This window comes from Cynocephalus volans, chromosome 1, assembly GCF_027409185.1.
Source record: "Cynocephalus volans isolate mCynVol1 chromosome 1, mCynVol1.pri, whole genome shotgun sequence".
In the NCBI taxonomy this organism is placed as follows: Eukaryota; Metazoa; Chordata; class Mammalia; order Dermoptera; family Cynocephalidae; genus Cynocephalus; species Cynocephalus volans.
Window position 1 is genome coordinate 67,594,065 of NC_084460.1, and position 15,322 is coordinate 67,609,386.

Consider the following 15,322-nt stretch of genomic DNA (forward strand, 5'->3'; position numbering starts at 1 on the left):
TAGTACTACCACTAGTGGTACTAATAACAGAAGTACTACATTGCCAGGATGGACTTCAAGAAATTTAGATATATGCTGAAAATATATGTAAAGTTTGGGGTATGTGTGAGATTTGAAAAAAAATTTTAAGTGACTTTTATAAAACTAGGAGCCAGAACCAATTCTCTAAATATGAAGCTTCATTAGCTAACATCCATCACAATCAACTATTAACAAAATTGACCAGATTGACTAATTTATTGCACCTAGAAGAATTAGCTAGGTAAAAAAAGATTTTTTTAAAGCATAGAAATAAATACATTTTATATTTAAATTCTATACAAGTTCATTATAATTGACTCAGGCATAACCAAAATGTTACAAAAATCCCATTTAGTCTTCTTTCAGTAATTTACAAGTACTATATGCAGATAAATTGAAAAAAAATAGGCCTTTTTGGTACGATTACAATAGTATCAATGAAGTTTAAAACATGAAAAAATTCTGCTACTTTATAAGTAATCCTTAGATTCATTTCACTTAGGTATTATTTTAGATACAATAATTATTCTAAATTTATATGGCTATTCAAATGTTTCACCTAACGATATAAATAATATTTTTCTCTAGCCACAATACATTCAGAATTTCAGGCAAAATTACTGTTTCTGAAAAAGTCTTTAAAGCCTTTAGCCTTATAAATCTATAACTCAATTTGAATCTCCTCACTGCAGAGTTCAAGTAAAATTCATTTAATTGCACCAAAATAGGTGCTTCTAGAATTAACTTGATTGTTTTTCATTACCTGAACTATCTTTTACAAACTCTATTTCTGCCGAGAAGGATTCACCTTTGGCTTACACAATGGAATCAGAATTTCTCTCTGAGTGAATATCATCTACACGAGCAATTCCCAAATTCTACACGATTCCCTCTTTCTTTATGAAAATGGTATTTGGTTTGTTTTGTAATTATCTTACTTTCGTGTAATTGTTTCATACATCTCTTTTTCCATGCTGAGTTTCAATGCTGTCTTTTTACATTTTTTTTTAGGATAGTATCTGACAATGTAGGTGCTGATCACATCTGTTTATGATTTTGTGTGTGTTGTGCACTTTAAAGAACCAAGAAAATGTTATGGCGGGAAAATAAATAAATAAAAATAAAACAAAGAAACCGAAAATAAAAGCATATGGGTTGAAGTTAAGAGTAAAAAGAAGTGAGAACTGGAATACATGTTAATATTAAAGTTGATCTTGTCCTTTGCTTTCTGAAGGAAGAGGGGTGAAGAATGGAGGTCCCCCAAAATTGGTACAAATTGTGGTTTTTATTTAATATTTTCAAAGATGACCTGAGGGAGAGAGCTCCAAAACATCTGAGTTTGGATACTGTATGACGTAATACGCGTGGTAAAATCTTGAGTAGTGTAAAACAAGAAACCATGAGAAGACCATTTCCTCCAAGCCATGGTGGGAAAGGTCCAGTATTTGTAAGTTGCATCTACATGCACGCCTGCATCCATACAAAATCGATGCCAACAGTCCCCATAAAATGACCAGCCTTGCCTTGCTGTTTCCAATAATGTTGTCACAGACAAAAAATGACCTTCATTGCCTTGGCCCAATAGAATAATGTAGCCAAAATCCTACAACAGAACAGCAGAGTCTCGTGGGAGAACACTGAACTCAAATAGAAACAGAACATTTAGCAATCCCCACATATCTGTTCTATTCTCCTGGTTCGCAATTTTGTGAGTAGTCCCTAGTGGCCCAAGTCAGAAACCTGAAAACTGTCTTGCTGCTCTGCCTGTGACACACACTTCCTTGTGGTGTCCAAACCTTCCCTGACTCTCTCCATTTTCTCCTCCTCGAGGCATCCCCTTTCCTTACTCTGTCATCTAGATGTCAAACTCTTAACGTTGGTGAAAAACTCCAATTGCACACTCTTAAAAGAACCTCAAAAATATCTTTTTGTGCTTCATTTAAAAATCTAAATTTTTCTACTCAGAAGTTTAAATCATTGATAGTATGTGACATGCAAATTATGGTTAAGGTGTCCTTAAACAAAACTCCACATTTATTTAGAGCCAAGAGAGTAATACTACAGCAATTTGATACTTTAAATATTCATTTGAAAAAAAAAAGTTTTATTTAAAAATGTTATCTCATTCCTTGTTCTCTTTCAACTATCACTTCCATTCTACAACCACTGCAAGAACGTGTCTGAAACTCCTTTATGAATAATCTATGACATAAGCTGCAGCAAATTTTGGTTTTTAAATTTCCTGTGACCCACATTAAAACATTTTCTTTGATTGAGTTATCAATTTTCTATTATTATATAATGTATTAAATAAACAATATAATGCAATTTTGATAATCTATTTTAAACACATAAAATAGTGTTTCATCGGCAATACACCTATTAATGATATAGATAAGGCATTTTTATTGCTTAGTATTATTAATTTTATTGCTTAGTATTGATTCATTTTATTACTTTTCTTTTTCCTTTTTACAGACGCAAGCTGTAACAAAACTTAACCTAAATAGGTAGATGTTAAAGGAAATAGTTGGATTACAGCAATTGTTCTCAATTTTTTGAACATTTTCTTGGTTATATACCAGAAATCACTATTATTAAAAATTGCTTGATGGAATCTCCTTAAATCATATTGAGACCAAAGAGTTAAAATACACTAGACTTGTAAAAAGACACCCACTGACTTTTTCAACATCTGCACCAATGTTTTGGACTTTTTCCTCTGGTGCTCTGGAGGTTTTGGGGTTTTTTAGTTTGTTTTCTTTTTTGTTGTTGGTAGTAGTTTCCTCTTTCTTTCTTTCTTTTGTTACATACAAACAGAAAGTGCACAAATTAAAATTATATGTTAAATAAGTTTCCACAAAGTAAACACACACCCATGTGACTAGCCACCACATCAAGAACATGACTAGCACCGGAAACTACCTCACACCCTTGCTAGTCTGTCACTCTGTCTTACTGCACCTCCCCTGAATACAAAATTCTTCCAAGGGGAAAGAATGTAAACTAATTTTTGATAATATAAATTGACTTCTAACACTGTAGATTAATATGACTGGCCTTTGAACTTCATAGAAGTGCCACAGTATCCACTCCTTTCATTCTGGATTAAATATTATGCTTGTGAAATAAATCTGTGTGGAGGCACGTAGCTGTAGTATTCATTTTTATTTCTCTATATTACTCATTATATAAATAAACAACAATCTATCTATTCATTTGTTATTGATGGTGTTGGGGTTGTCTTCCATTATTGGATTTTACAGACAGTGCAGCTTTGAGCATGTCATTTGATGAATATACTAATGCATATCCATAGGTGTATTTCCAGGGTTGGGAATGTTAGTTCACAAGGTATTTTCAGTGTTAGTAGATGCTACCAAACATTTTTCCAAAATGAATATGTCAATTTACACATTCACCAGCAATGTATTAGAGTTCCAGTTCCTTAACATTCTTATCAACACCTGGTGTCCTCTTTTTTATTTTATAAATTTACAAATTCTGGAATGGGAGTTGTAGGGTTATCTATTAGACTTTCTGCATTTTTCTTACCAGAATTCTTTAAACAATATTTGTTTGATATATGTCCTTCAAATATCTTTACCTTTCTTGGTTTGCCTTTATCAGTTTCTTAATTATGTGTTTTGAAAAAATGAAGAACTAAAATTTAATGTAGCCTGATATATCAATTGTTTTCCTTTGTTATTAGGGCTTTTGTGTCTTTTTGTGTTTTTACCTAATCCATGATGATACAGGTGGAATTTAAAATATATAAAACTGTATTTTTATAAAAGCTTTATGTTTTACCTTTCACATGTAGTTCCATAATCATCTTGCATTGATTTTGTATGTGCTATGTAGTAGTGGTCAAGATTCATTTTTCCTATATGGACAAAAAATACCTTTTTTCTCACTGTGCTGAAATGTCACCTTTGTCAAAAAATCAAGCAAATGTTTCTTGGACTCTATTCCCTACCACCGGTCTACTTGTCCTTTCTTGTACCAGTACCACATTGCTTTAATTCCAAAGTCTGTATAATAAGTCCAGGAATCAAGTTGTACCGTTATTAATAAAATTGTACTGTTTATGGGGTTCATGCTAAATGAGTAGTTGATTTTAGCTGTTCTTGCCACAAAAACACAAAAAATGGGTAACTATGTGAGATGATGGATATGTTAATCTGCTTCATGGTTTTACTATCTACATGTATCCCGTAACATCATGCTGTATACTTTAAATATACACAATAGCATTTATTTTATAAAAAATAATTAGAAATTGATCTCTTTAAAATTTTCATTGCTCACAGACACCTTGGAAATAATGTGAATGCCTTAGGGTTTAAGGTTCCTGGTTTGAGGTCACAGTAAACAAAGGCACCTTAGGATCCAGCTTTTTGCCTGCCTGCCGAGACACATCTAAGGCCACTGCCCCCAACAAATCTTCTCTACCAGTTACACTCAAGTGGGCATCCCTGCTTTGACACACATGTTGTTCCCTCTGGCTGGAATACCATTCCTCTCCCCACCCCAATATACATATATGTACTTGTCCTTAAGGCATGTATGAGTACTACGTTGACCTTTCTTGACTGGACTAAAGAGAACCACAAACGCTTCACAGTGAAGAACTTTTCCCTGAAAGAATAGTTTAGGGAAAATTTCCTCTATGGATCCACAGGACTGCAGTTCTGCTGTGTGCAAATTTGCTATATGCAAATGATAAAGCACAGCCCACAGAGGGGGTATATGAGGAGGAGTCTGAAGATGCCCCAGAGAATGGGCTTCAGACCTCAAGAAAAGAGCAGGAAGGAAATCAAGCTGAAATGCATACTAAAAAGGTTGATGTGGTTGTTTCTGGTTGATGAAACTACAAATGCTTTTCCCTCATTTTTTTAGGTTCCAGGTATTCTGTACATTAGTGATGGCCAGAAAAAGGCCAACCAAGGGATCAAAGAGATTTAGGAGCAGTGGATGACTGCAAAAGAATATTTCTCAATTAGGCTGCAAAAAAGCAAAAGTTGAAAGGACTTTTTTTTTTTTCAAGAAAAACTGGAAGCAGTTAAACTAAGTGCTGCCTTGTTGTCACACACATATGTACACACACATGCATACATATATACATATACAATTTACATGTGTATATATAAATGTTTATTATATAAACATAGCACATAAATATAAAAGGTTATATAAATCAAGGCATAACAGTTTAACAAGAAATTATTTAGGAAAACTAGAATGATTCTGTTATATTCCTAATTTTGTATTTCTTCCCACAACATCAACACTGAGAGAGGAAAAAGGAAAAAGAGCAAAAATATAGGGTCTAGGTGCAACACAAATATATCCCACACTAAGAAGCTATGACAAATGGTTCATACAGAACTGAGTATTCTGCTCTATAGGATTGTTTTTATTTCATGACATTAAACATAATAGGTTTTGCGAAACGTATGGGATGGTTGAATACATGAAGCCAAAGTTAAGAACTAGAGCAAAAATATGAGTAGAACACGGAACAATGAAAGCAGAGAGGGAGCTAAGGGCACTGGAGAGAAAGGGAAGCAGGGCCTTGGGCAGAATTACTTGCCTGGTTCTCATTTCTGCCCAGGGCTTGCCCTGCCTTTCAGAAGCCAGCTGGAACAAACACGTGCGTCTCCCCTAAGACTGACAAGTACCAAGTTGAGTTATGGTCAAGGCAACATAAAGCAGCCCCAGTGCCACTGTGCTTCCCTGCACTGTGCTGACATTTTTAAAGAAAACACTTCACTCTTTCTAAAATAAATATCTTAGACCGGAAGTCACTCGGGATTTTTCCCTGTACCTGCCGGTGTTCCTCAATTACCTAAAGGCCAGAAACTACACAGGCGGCTTCTACAGATGACCACCGCTTCCACTGACTTGTATTTGTTTAGTATTTTACTAAAAAGGGGTTCTTTTCACACTGTATATGTAATTGTATGTTATTTTACTTTAATTTAATTTTCAAAACAATACTGAGAAAGGAAAGGTGGGTATTATAATTATTTTTTTATTATTTGCATTTCACTGATGAGCAAAGAAGCCCAGTCTCACTCAAACCAGGCTAGAAATCCATCTGTGTGTCCACATTATATTTCTCTGACTTGTAACTTTCCCTGGCCACTAGAAACAATGCAAGAAAATTATATTTATTATACAAATGACTAATATAAGTGACATCAGACATAATTTTCAGAATTAAATCAATTGTGACGACTCCAAACACACTAGCATACAAATATCAAATATATAATAACAACACTTTAAAAAAGTTTTAAAAATTTGGTCCACCTGAAAAACTTAGCCAAAAAAAATTGTTAACATAAATTTTATAAGTCAATATTTTTGACAATTTTAAGTGAATAAATTGCCAGGTCAAGATTAGTAAAATTAAATATGTTTTCAAAAACATGAGGGCTTTGTTGGCTTGATAGAAAGAGTTCAGTCTGTCAATTTATTTTACATTCCTTTTTTATTTTTAAGGAAATACAAACTCCTTTTTATCACCTTAAAGAAAACAATTATTATGGAATCATTTTCTGCCATATCAACAAATGCAGGAGAACAGACCATTCCAAAGTATTTTACATGATTAATACCACTGACTATTGACATGGTTGACACATTTTTGTACCCAAAATTCCTAAATTATACTTCTCAAATCAGATCAGTTGAAAGCATAGACAATACATAGTTTCTGTGCACAAAAGACACATTTTCTTTGACTTGTGAATGTTTCAGCAACATGCAAAATACTTTGCATTTTATTTGAGAAATATTGGGTTTTAATATTTTCATGAGTGATTTTGATTTATTGTAGACTCATTCAGCCCACGGCAAAACAAGTAGGCTAACTGCTGTTTTGTTTAAGATATGCAGACAATGACAATGTTGCCACCATAAACAAAACCCACCAGTACCCCTTCTCATGTATTACATTTATCATAAATCTTCTGTGATGCCGTAATCAGCCCTAGATCCAGGAGGCATTTGTCTTTTTTTTTTTTTAAACACAGATTTTTTTTTATCCCATCGTAGTCAATATGGGTAAGCGCTTCTTATTACCAGGTTTAGATCAAGCACATTTAATTAGGTTTGTAAAATTATGATTAGATGCCATTGGAGTAGAATGATATAATCAGCCTCATAACTGCTCTTCATACTCACAACTAAAGCAGAGCTGTCAGCGCACCATTAACCATCTATGCTGACTGGGTGCTGGAGGGAGAAGTTAGTTTTAGTTCTGGTACATTAGAAACCTGAATAACAAGACTACTTTGGCTTGGGTAAATAATGACTATAAAGTCTTTGGAAAATACCAGGATACTGAGACTATTTAAAGGCATTACATATCCAACTTCAACAATGGTCTGCAGTGAAACCCCTCCACCAAGACTGAATCCAGAACATGGAATTCTTAAGGACAAAAGTTGTTTTGGGATTTTTGTTATAACCTCAGAGCTTTGCTAAATAATTACTATATGAGTTATTTATAAGAGTAGATAGGGAATTAAGAGAGTTTTAAAGTATACTTCTAGGAAGAAATTTATGGGCTTACATGAAAGTAATAGCTTTTAGAGGCATCAAAGAAGTCTGAAGATTTTAAAGTTCCTAATCCCTTCTTTCCTAAGATGCCTGATTGAATCTGTACCTTCTTAACGCTGTCATATTCTGAGGGTCCCAGCATCACCAGATTTCTCCTCATTCTCATGAAATCAGGGAGTCCTAACTGAACTCCTATACACTTTAGAACCTTTTAAAAATGCAGATTCAGAAATCATTTCAGATGTCTGTGGTCTTCCAGTATATTTTCCTTCCTACAGAAATATAAGTTACATAATGGCCTTAAATCCCAGAGATCATATTTAATTTATGCCTTAAAAAATTAAGGTTATTTCATATTGATATATACTTTACTCATTGTCAATTACCATATTATATTTGTGATCTTCAAAGTCAAACTAAAAAATACATTTTTCTTCTAAAAAATTAATCTAGTTTTAATAAATATAGCCATAACAAGAAGCTATCATAATAGAAGGGGAGTTTCTAAAGCAGGTTTCACTGAATGCCCAAAAAGTGACTCAGATCTCAGACATATCCTTAGACAGGTTGTTGATAAGGAGACATCTCCTTGATATTTTTCCTCAAAGTGTCAAAAAAATAAAATTTTATATATGACTGAAGCAAATATAAAATATCAAGATCATAGATCAGAAAGTCATCACCATCTCAAACTTTCTCTGAGGTCTGGAGGGACAAAGAGAAAAGATGAGGAGGGAGATTTGGAAAACACGATAAAAAGCCTTGCTGAAGTCCTGCAGTAAGGGAACAAACAACCTTTGGAACTAAATTCAATTTGTCACTTCATTTATCAATATTGTTTTTGTCAGGCTCAATTTTAAATGTCATGGAGAAAATAAGTACAATTAGATGTTTAGATATACATTAAATAAATGCCTGTTTTAAACAATGTCAATATTATTGGTATTGTCCAATATCAATACTGGAACCAACATCAGTAACTAAATCTACAATAATTTAACATCTAAATATAATGATTCTAAAATCCACAAATTTGTGATAAGAAGTTTTTATATTTGTGAGCTGCCATTTGTTTCAGTCCACAAAACAGGGATGTAGCATTTAAAGTTCAGGGAGGAAATACACACATAGACATATACGCATATACTAAAAATGAAAGACAGAGAGATCCCAGATTGATACTGATGTTCTGAGTGATGGACTTTGCTGATCTTCTGAAGTAAACTCACAATGGGTTGGCTCAGTTCTTACTAAAGCTAATAAACAAACGTTCCTTCAAAAGGTTTTTAAAAAAGAGATGGTCCTTACATAGTTCTTGTCCGCAGAGGAGACCGTGAGGCCCTGCACTAAGTACAGGTGTTGGGTGACTGGTAAGAGGAATAATGGGGAAGAGGGAGCATGAAATAACTGTTGCTCCCAACGTTCAGACCACCGACCAGCTGGTCTCTTCTGCCCATACGACCCCTCCCTCTTTCCTCGACTTCTCTTTCTTCTGTTTCAAAGGAAGAAGTAAGCCTCTGACAATTTGGGGGAGGTGGAAAGATTGAAATAAAAAAGGATCATTCAAATCTCATGTCATTCAAATCCTCATCTCCTGTATGACAACTCTCCCAAAACATTAATGCAGCCAAATTCTCTCACCAAAAACATTAACTTTCAGGCAGACAGCATATGTGGCTTGTAGAAGTTTTAGGTGCTCACATGAATTCTGATTATTATTGAGGGAAAAGGCAAACCAAGGTGTAGATAGCATACCGGTATACATATTTTACTAAAAATTACTCAACAAAAAATCAATAGAAGATTCAAATGTTTTATAGAAAACAATAATCTCTTAGAATATTTATATCTTTTTTAAATAAGAAAAAATTAAAGGAAATGTTTTGTGGCATATTAAAAACAGTTTAAAGTGTGTTGAACATTTCTACATAGGTTCCAGTCATAATATTTTTGTTTCCTTTTCTCTTTTCTAGTCAAAAACACTTTTACTAGAATTTCAAAGTGTTTTTATCAATATTAGTAAATAAATCATGAATACCTGTCTACAAGAAATGGGAAAGTGGTCTGTGTGTATGTGTGTGTGTGCGTGTGTGTGTTTAACCAAGGTGAAAACAGTTGCATGTAACTTAAAGGAATTAGCTCCTACAGAGGATGAACTATGATATTGTTAACATTGAATTCTTCAGTACTTAACAAAATGGAAATTTCATAGGGTTCAAACAAACAATTTTGAAAATTTTCAAATAAACTCAAATGTTTTTAAAAGTTAAATATGTACATATTATGAGGCACTTCAAAAAGATATTTGAAAGATTTGTATTATCTTTCAATTCCATTTTTCCACAAACCTTCTGAAGTACCCTCGTATACCATAAAAATATGTCTTGAAAATGCATTCTATTTTTCTTGTTTTTTTAGCATTATGATATTAGAATAGAGCAAGAAAATTCTATTTTATATGTGTTACTTATTCTAAGATTCCAAACATAAATGATTCCATGTAATATCATGAAGATGCTTGAGAAAGTGCTAATGTAAAAACACACATCTTGAAAACTTCCTTCTAGGATGTTTTTTCTAAATTCTTAGAGCTTAATGCATAATATTATACATAGTATCAGTTTATATTTTTAAATGTCAGTATGAATGATGGATGTGCGAAAATATTATTTTTGGATAGTACATGATTGTAACATTTCAAAGAAAGCAACAGCACCAAATCTTTCTGTAGAGATACTGATTTCAAGAACTCATATACAGATAGAAATGTGTGTAAATTTTCCTATCTGTACCCATGTACAGGTTTAGAATTGCTATATGAAAGATGTAGTGGGTTGAATTACATCCCCCAAAACTCAATGAAGCTTGAATTGTGTCCCCCAAATTTTACCTATTAGAAACTTAGCCTTCACTATGACTGTTAAAAGGGTGGGAAATCCTATTATGGTAATTGAAAGATGGGGCATTGAAGGGTTGATTGGATTGTAAGACCATGAATGGATTAAAAATGGTGATCAGGCACATGGTTCTGAGGGCTTTAAAAGAAGAAAAGAGTCTTTTTCTATCTCTCTCTGCTCCCTCTGCTTACACCATCCTCTAATGTGAGACGCCTGGGTCACTGTCGCCAGCACCAGATGGACGTTGGACTTTCCAGGCTCAGAATTTGTAAGCAATAAATTTCATTTTCTTTATCTATCACCCAGTTCCAAGCATTTTGTTATGAGCAACGGAAACAGACTAATACAAAAGATAAAGATGCCAATATAGTTATACTTAATAAAACAAAAAGAACTTGATTGCTCAACATAACATCTGGCAGAATAAATACTAGATTAGAAGTCAACATATATGCACATACAGTACAGAATGGCTTTTAAAGTCCTGCATGTATTTAATACATGAATTCCTCAAAACTCCATGCACAATCTAAATTCTTTAGGATATTCTAATACTTAGAGGACATAAGAGACCCAAGTAAAACTAAACTTGTAGTTACTATTTGTTAAGCATTTATGTGCAAACTTTACTTTCTTACATGCACCAGGGGACCAAGGGGACCCTTCTGTTGACAACTCTAAATAAAACACAAAAAGCTGCATTAAGTCATGTTTAACCTTTTGGAATGAAATGAAACAGGTGGAAAAAATATACCTAGTAGAAAATACTTGGCAAGTGCTCAAATTTGCGAAGGTGATTCATGTTTCTGGGTCTCAGCTCCTGTTTGTATGATGGGGATGATAAAAGTACTTTGTAGGACTGTTGTAGGGACTGAAGGTTTAATGCACGTACAATGCTTAAAACAGTGCCTGACATGTAGTGAAAACTCCATAATGCCAGATATTTAATTGATTTCATAGCACAGCAGCATTGTGATTTGATTTGAGTTAAAGTGATCTTTGTCAAGGTTCTAAGTTAATAGCATAGCACATACTCTAAAAACAGAAGTAATTGAATAGAAGTAATTGATAAAGGCAAGACTTTGTAGGCCATTATGTAAGGAGGTATGTATTAGTCAGTGTTCTCCAGGGAGATAGAACTAAAAGGATATGTATATAGATACACGAGAGAGGATTTATTGAAGAAATTGACTCATGGGATTAAGAAAGCTGAGAAGTCCCATGATAGGCCATCTGCAAACTGGATACTAGTAGCGTGGCTCAGTCCAAGCCTCGGAACCAGGAAAGAAGATGGTATAATTCTCAGTCCGAGGCCAGAGACTTGAGAGCCAGGAGGTGCTGCTGGTCTAAATCCTGGAACCCAAAGACTGAAGAGTCTTGAGTTCTGGTGTCCACAGTTGGGAGAGAAGAGTGTGTTGCAGCTCCAGCAGATGGAGAGAGAGAGAGATTCTCCTCTTCCTCCATTTGTGTTCCCTCTGGAATCCCAGCAGACTGGATGGTTTCTGCCAATACTGAGCGCAGATCTTTTCCCAGCTTCGCCACTCAGGCTCACATGCTCATCTCCTCTGGAAACACCCTCACAGACACAGCCAAAGATAACACTTTACCAGGTTCCTAGATATTCCTTAATCTAGTCAAGTTAACACCTATAATTAACCATCACAAGGTAAGAGGCTAAATATATATTCCCAAACATTTTATATGTATTTCATATTTTACATATAAACACACATTTATGCATACACATATATAAATATGTATGTGCATAAATTACATATATGCATGTATATATATAGCATATATATGATTATAAATGTATATATTTAAAACATGTATAAATATACATGCATGTATATACATATATGTATATACATATATAGATAATAGATATGTATAGAAGTTATTTATACATAACTTAAGTGTTTCTATTATTGGTCTATTTATAGATCACATAATGATCTAGTATGACTTCAGCTTGCTTTCTCTTTCTTATTCACATTACTCTTAATCAGTAAAGTACTCATGATGCCTGGCACATAGGAGGTCCGCATAAATAAATTATTAATGACTAACTTGCTTCACTGACTAACAGTTTTAACTGAAAGCATAAAAACAGTACCCACCCCACATATTGGGATTACAATGTCAACTTAGTTTTTCACTAGGAGGTTAGCTTAATAGTTTTGCTTCCTCCTGAATACACAGTACGTGACACATTTTCATTCATCATTTTGTCAAACTAATAAACCTGATGCATCAATACCAATAGCCCTCACTTGTTTTATTATGTCACTAGCATGAATCATATCTTCAATGATCCAAATCCAGTTTCAGTGAATAATTAAAAGGACAAGAAATGAGCCTGAAACGTCTGCCCTGGAGATGTGTACGACTGCAGAAAGAACGCAAACTGGAACTCTCACTTGTTACAGCCTTTCTTTTAATAAACCTGACAGTGAAATGAACTAATTTTATTTATGATTTACATTTGCTATTTATCAAAGCTAGTGTTTCTTACCTCTTGAGATGCAGTGTACTGATCTACATATTATTGCACCCGTTAAAGAAACATAAAATTGTTTCATACCAACATAGCATACAAAGGATTGGCCTTGGGGAAATATGTATTTCAGAATTTAATAGTCATCAAATTATCTGACTAAGAGGTAAAATTTTATGCTTGCTCTGCCCGATTTCTTTAATTTAAACCAAGTGAAGAAAACACCCTCCCCCAAACAAAAATTAAATTGGTTTCCAGCCCAAGCATTTTAACGAAATGTCCAAATCTCCCTTTTATAAAGTCTAATAAACAATTGGGGAAAAAGAAATGCTCACTTGAAAGTTTGGGATGATAATTAGAAAATGTTAAAGGAAATTTTCTATTTTATTATAAATGTTATATTTATTTCCTTGTGTTACTGAACAAATAGTAATCAGTATTAAAGTAGGTTTTAAAATTCAAATTGGCTTGTTGCTGTTTTAATAACCACTGAATTGAACAGACTATAACTTCTTTATGTTACAAAGTAATTTTGCCATTTATTTTTAAATTATAACTTTAAAGCAATTGTACATCTAGATATGTATTTTAAAATAGAAAAATTCAAGTATATGTATAAATTAAACCACTTTCTATGTTGTAACATAATGTTCTACATAAGCACAAAATAGTTCTCTTAATTGATGTAACATTTGCCTTTGAACTGCAAGAGGCCCCTCATTTGTGATATTTTTCAGAAAATTTTTGACATAAATATACATTCTCCTTGAAGCCATTTGGTCTACTAAACACCATCAAATGAAAGGTTGTCCTATTACCTACTTAATACTTACCAGAGTAAATTCATGGTAGGTTAAAGCAGCACCTTTTTTCCTGTTTGTGTTCTCAGTATTAAACACAAAACTTAAAAATCACAAGAGCTAATAAATTCCTAGAGTCAGTACAGCCTGGACATTAGGAACAGGGGCGCTCTTTTCAGGTTTCCTTGAACCAGATCCTGAGTTTGCTACTTGTATCTGTGAGTCTCGCCAAATTACTCAACCCATTCCATCTTTAGACTCTCATCTCTATAACGGTGATAATAAAATTACATACCTCATAAGAGTTAAGTGCATTAATTTGTGTAAAGCTATTGGAACCAAGACTACAAGACAGTAGGGGTATAAGATTAGCTTGCAACTAACCATTTCTAATATGGAGTGTACATCTAAATATGTATATACAAGCGTACTTCCAAAAGTTTGTGGAGAATGGAACTGTAAGATAATATGAATCTTTCCATAAACTTTTTAAAGACCCCCACATACATAATCATCCAGGATCTGGATCAGGCTCCATGTCTACCTCCTGATAGTCTGACTTTTTTTTTTTTTTTTCTCTTTTGGAGAAATGAGTTGAAGTGAAGAGAAGGTTTAGGAATTTTATTCTAATTACCATGAGAACTCTGGGGAGGTTTTCAGCAGAGGAATATCCTGTTTAGATTTATATGCTTAAAAAATCAGTGTGGCTGCTGTTTGGAGACAAGATTGGAGAGATGAGCTGGGGGCCGTTTCAGGAGTACTGGTGGCCAGGGGATGTGACGTGTACACGAAGCCACGTGGACAGATGTGTTTCAGGGGCAGGGTTGACAGGGATTGATGAGGGAATAAATATGAGAGAAAGAGGAATTGAGGACTAGAGAAGAATGGCCAGATTTCTACTCCAAATTCCCTTCCACCTGTGGGTAGTTGAGAGCTTTCTCAGACCCTGAGCCTGGCTTCTGCCCACTTCTGAAGTTCTTTTTACCTCTTCCTGGGCACTTCTCAGAGCTGTGAGGCCTCTCAAGTCATCTTTCCTTACATTTGCTCCCTCTTACCCTGAAACCTTAAGCTACCTCTACTCAGAGGCTGGTGGGATGGACAGAGCCTTGAACTCATGCCCCACCATGGTGTAGTCCATCCCCAGGAGACCTGGGGAACGTTACACAGTCACTGAGTTTTCATGATGCCCAGAGCACCTGTATCTAATCAAAAGAGTCCATGCTGCCTTCCCCACAGCAGCAGGAGACTTCCAACACTCACCTAGAGGGTTTTATGATGACCAATCAAATCTGTTTGGTTGCAAATTGCAGAATTTGGATATCACAGGTATTTGATTTTTATTAAACCAGTAAGATAAGGAAAACAATACCTTTTTCAGAGGATTGTGATTATAATTGAATAATGTGGCTTGGACGAATGTTCAGTAAACACAATGTCTAGTTACTCTTCAAAAAGTGGTTCTGGTGATCACCATTACTTCCTCAGACCAAGGTCTGGTCCCAGCCACCTTCTCTGTAAACTTTGATCCTAGA

At 34.3% G+C, this 15,322-nt stretch overlaps 1 protein-coding gene across 1 annotated transcript in view; it reads right to left on the bottom strand.

Moving 5' to 3' along the window:
• Window positions 1-15,322, bottom strand: part of CSMD1 (CUB and Sushi multiple domains 1) — a 1,614,989-nt gene that overhangs the window by 83,246 nt on the left and 1,516,421 nt on the right. The gene's annotated exons all lie outside the window — the stretch shown is intronic.